Source organism: Neomonachus schauinslandi, chromosome X (assembly GCF_002201575.2).
Source record: "Neomonachus schauinslandi chromosome X, ASM220157v2, whole genome shotgun sequence".
In the NCBI taxonomy this organism is placed as follows: domain Eukaryota; kingdom Metazoa; phylum Chordata; class Mammalia; order Carnivora; family Phocidae; genus Neomonachus; species Neomonachus schauinslandi.
The window spans coordinates 8,442,483-8,448,064 of record NC_058419.1 but is presented as its reverse complement, the minus strand read 5'-3'; positions in this window follow the sequence as shown (position 1 = coordinate 8,448,064).

Below are 5,582 nucleotides of genomic sequence, written 5' to 3'. Positions count from 1 at the left end.
CAAACATTTTTTCCACATATATGAAGATGGTCATATTAGTTTCCCCTTTAATAGGTAAACATGACAGATAAATTGATTTTCAAGTGTAAGACCATCTTTACATTCTTGAGGTAAACCTAACTTTGTCATTTTAAAATACTGCTGGATTTGTTTTGCTACCATTTTATTAATGATGATTACATCTATGTTCATGAGAATGTTGTCCTATCATTTTCCTTATTATACTCCCCTTGCTCACTTTTGGTCTTAAACTTTTGCTAGTTTCATTAAATATGTATTTTTTCCATAATAGAGGAGTCTGTGTGAGATTGGAACTTATCCCTTGTGTCTTTGGAGAAATGTTGATAAAACAAAGGTTGACACACGTGTGAAAATTTCTCTTTGGTATTTTCCTAGAGAGCCATTGAGATTTAGTTGTAACAATTATATTTTTCATTTCCAGAAGTTCTGTTGATCCATTTTTTATAATATCTCATTCTTTTTTTTAAGTTTCTATTTATTTAAGTAATCTCTGTATCCAGTGTGGGGCTCGAACTCACAACCTCAAGATCAAGAGTTGCATTGACTGAGCCAGCCAGGCGCCCCAATAATATCTCATTCTTCTGTCATATTTTAGATTGATATCTTTATTTTTTAAAACATTCCCAGTTTATGGACTTTTATGTGAAGTACTGTATTGTCTGAAATTCTTGAAAATATAATCCTGCTGTTTTTCATGTCATTTGATTCTCATGTTAGATTGTTTCTCTATGGTTTTGGAAATTTGGATTGCAAATTCACCCTCAGCTTTATGCTTGACAGTTGTGATGTTCAGGAGTTCATAGCATGTCTCTCCAAAGAGATCTTGTGTTTGCTTCTGCACATACTACCTGGTAACAGTTTTTATATTAATATCTCATCCTGAGAGTTTCTATGCTTTGCATATGGTGTCAGTTTAACCTGAAAAGCCACTGAGGGTAAGCCCCTGGTTACACATATTCAGGGAAGCTCACTCCTCCCAAAAAGCTCAGGAGACACAAATTTCTTTGTCATCTCCCTGTGCTTTTACCAGTGGATTTTTGTTGTTCCTCTATTTCACTTACACAGAGGCCAAAATTCCAGGTCTAAGACTCATGTGGGCCCATATGAGACCATTAAAACCTGAGCTTCTTGTTTAAGGATACTAGCAGTCGTCCCTTCTTGCCTTTGGCCTCTAGGGATGTCCCTTACTTTTTTCCACGGTCACTGTACCTTTAAAAGGATGTTTTCTCTGTTTCTGTGTGTTTTTCAGCATAAGGGTTATTCGATTCCCTAATGCATATCTTTAGGAGACAATCAGTGAGACCTTCCTCAAAGTTATTCTTCAGAAATGACAAATTCAATAAGACCAATTTGTGCTATACATCAGGCAAAACAAACATAAAAAAGAAAAAAGTGCTCCAAACTGCTTTTTACCTTTTACTCTCCTTCCCCACAAAATGATATAGGGTCTGTTATCATCACTAAAAATTCAAGAAAGTGGGTCTGCACAATGTCTAAGGTTTCCAGAAGTTAATTATGACATATAGATATAGATACAGAAGCAAAGAAAGCAGAGTGAGTCTACTTTGTTTTTACTCCTGTTGGGATAAGTTCATACCTTCCTCAAAGTCCTTTGTTTCAATCATTTATCTTTTATATATGCCAAGTGGGGAATGGTTGTGGGAAATCACAATGAGACAGAGAAGAGAATAATCTAAAGTAGGCACATTTCTAAAAATGGGATTTAAGCTTCTATAATGAAAAGTACACCAAATTTTTCTAAAAAACCTTCTGCATTATGTTTAAAAGATCAGTGGACTATGGTACTTACATGGCCTTATAATGTTCTTTAATTACTTCTAGTTATGTACTCAATATTGAGATTCATGGCTCATTTTCTGATTTTGAAAGCAATCCATTTTTGCCTCAAGCCATACATAGTATTTTTCAGATACCTAGTAAACATGCTAGGTACTGCAAATTAATATTTTTAGAATCCATTCTGGGAGGACATTTCCTAAAATATGGTGATTGGGGGTGGGGAACAGCTGTGTTTTATTAAATCTCACTAGCATATACTTGAAATTCAAAATATTTCATAAATGATGGCCCTTTGGATGTTGTACTTATTTTACCGCTTTTTGACAAAACTTAGTTCCCCATAATTGTCACTGAGTGAATTAATAATACATCTTTTAAAAATTCTGTGTTTAGAGGGAACCTGGCTGGCTCAGTTGGTAGAGCATGTGACTCTTGATCTCAGGGTCATGAGTTCAAGCCCCTGTTGGGCATGGAGCCTACTTAAACAAAAGAAACAAATAAACACTTAAAGATTGCCTGAGACCAACCTACCCCTCTCTGGGCTAACCATTTGGGTAGCTAAACATTTGTATATGCACTAACAAATACATTCTCTTTTTCTAAAATTCTTGCAGTACTACTCATTTGACATTTAACATCCAAAGAGAAGGGAAAAGTATTAAATCCCATTCCAGAATTGTTTTTTCTATATCTTTATCCCCCCTGTTAGATGATAAGTTGATTGAGGACATGGGCATATTCTTAAAATTTATACCTTCCACAATATTTAACCTACTTATCATTTATTCACTAAACATACATTTACTGTGTGACCATTAAAAAAAGTCAGTTTATATGCTTGCTTATTAATTCTATAAGCACGTGTAAACTTTATGTATATCAGAGTAGAATTTGTATTATTCATTAACTCATTCAACTTATTTATTTACATTGGTGAAAAGGAATGGGATTTAATACCTTTCCCTTCTTGTAAGTTTCCTCCACACTTGATGGTCATTAAAATGGATTCCTATAGGAAATGCCTCTGAAAATGAAAAACGATTCTATGAATGATGGATGGAAGCCACAATATGAAATTAAAATGATAATATGGATATGCAAACTAAAACATCTCATAGCCTGCAGTAGATTTTGACCACTTATTTATGAAACCCTGAAATGTGGGGTCTATAATGAAATTGCTGCTGGACCCTTAGCTGTAACATCTATCATGGAGGGTGATGGTATGAGACTAAATGATAAATTGTTAAGGTCAAGCTACAATCAATATGCAAACACTAGATATAGAAATGTGTGACTTATGCACACCAAGAGTGATAGATTAAAATATTATGGATTCAATCTTTTTTTCCTCCCAATGGAGAACATCTTTAAGATAAATGATGTAAATAACTTTATGATAAGGTCACACTTGATTTTATTTATTTAGCCTTTTGAGTACCTTTGGGTAGCAGAAACAAATTACTTTTTTAAAAAAGGAAAAACCCTTGATTTTTTTTTTGTTCTCAGTCATTATGCATACTTCAATTTAGCATATGGAGAAGTCTGATAACTCAGAATACATACTTACATTATAATGCTTTTCACATAGTTTTTATCATGTTTCTCCTGTGAATTCTTTCCCTTCCAAACTGCACCAATTTAGATTGTCATCAGTTCTTTTTCCAGTAGCATTCTAACTTGTCTTCTCTACATTTAATCCCTTTTGATCCATGTTATACCCGCAAATGCAAACATTGTATGTATCATCCCTTCAGGTTCAATGTGAAAACTAGCCAGTCTGATGGTATACTTGGATGATGTGTTTTCCCTGGTAATACTTACATTAGTCAGTGTTCTCCAGAGAAACGGAACCAATAGATTAGAGATGTGTGTGTGTGTATGTATGTATGTATGTATACACACACACACACACACACATACACACACACATATATATCTCCAATCTATATAATTTATTTATGTATCATATAAATACAGATATAATTATATATTCTACAATGTTATTTATTATATGAATTGGCTCCTGCAGTTATGAGGGCCAAGACGTCCCACAATATGCCACCTGCAAACTAAAGAACCAGGAAGCCAGTTGTATAATACAGAACTGTCTAATTCAGTCTAATTCCAAAGGCCTGAAAAGCAGGATTTCTGATGTCTGATGGCAGGAGAAGATGGGCGTCCCAGGTCAAGAACAGAGAGCAAATTCGTCCTTCCTCTACCTTTTTGTTCTACTTGGGCCCTGGATGGATGGGATGATGCCCATCTGCATTGCTGAGAGTGATGATCTTTACTTATTCTACTGATTCAGATGCTAATCTCTTCTGGAAACACCTTTATAGACATAACAGAAATAATGTTTTACCACCTATCTGGGCATACTTTAGCCCAGTCAAGTTGACACAAAAATTAACCATTACAATAGGAAAGCATTTAACTGGGGCATTCTATAGATAATGCACCCTCATTTGTTCCATAATCAGCTAGAAATTGTGGGAATTTCAGTAAAGGTAGAAGAGATGCCTACTGCTATGGAGACTATTGAAAGAGAATTTGGGGAAAGATTGTGGGCATGTAGGCAATAGCTTAGTTTAAACATAATCTTTATCCTCAGACACATCTGGTTTATATCTCAGCTCTCCCACTTGTTATCTGGGTGACTAAGCAAGTTTCTTAATCTCTCTGAGCCTGGTTCCTTCATATATAAAAGGGAGATAATAATCCCAACCTAATGGAGTTGTAAAATTTAAAACAGATCATTCATTTACAAGCTACTTGACCTTGGGCAAGTGCCTTCATCTCTCTGAAAATCAGTGGGCTGATCTGGAGAATGCTGATAACAATATTTTTATTAATATATTATTATAATGATCATATCTATGTCCCTTCAGGTGGTAAAAATGCTTAAATATGATACTTCTACAATTCAACAAATATTTCCTGAACTTCACCATTGGTTCATATAAAGCATTTAGCAAAGGACTTCTTGCCCATGGTCAATGCTCATTGAATGTTAGCTATGTGACCATGATTATTCCTGGGATACACTGCAGCTCTGCTCCCTTCCACACTGGCATATGGTTAAAATACCAGACAGTCCCCTTTTACTAGCAGACATCCTGGAGCTCACCTGTTTAACAACACCCTTTGGGGGTTATTGTGCTTCTGGGAAGTTGTTTGCAAAAGGAAAGGACTTATTTTGGGGAGCTATTTCCTGATAAGTAGCTAATAGTACATTGAGGAAATGTTATTTTCCCTTTCTTTAATCTATTATGGATTTACACAAGTTGTTGAGTGTCCAGAAATGTGTTGTTTGCACCAAATCCATGCCAGAGAGAGAAGTTGATACTTTCCTAGTGACTTGAACATTAATACACATGGCCAGCGCCAGCATCTCTTACCTTTCCAACATTTGTTCCTACTTTTAATAAGCCCTTAGATTAAAAGACAGACGCTCTTAAAATAAGCCTTGGGGTGCCTGGGTGGCTCAGTCAGTTAAGCGTCTGACTCTTGATTTCAGCTCAGGTCATGATCTCAGGATCATGAGATCGAGGCCTGAGACAGGCTCAGCGCTGAACATGGAGCCTGCTTAAGATTCTCTCTTCCTCAGACACAAAGAAATGGAAAAACGTTCCATGCTCATGGATTGGAAGAACAAATATTGTGAAGATGTCAATGCTACCTAGAGCAATCTACACATTCAATGCAATCCCCATCAAAATACCATCCACTTTTTTCAAAGAAATGGAACAAATAATCCT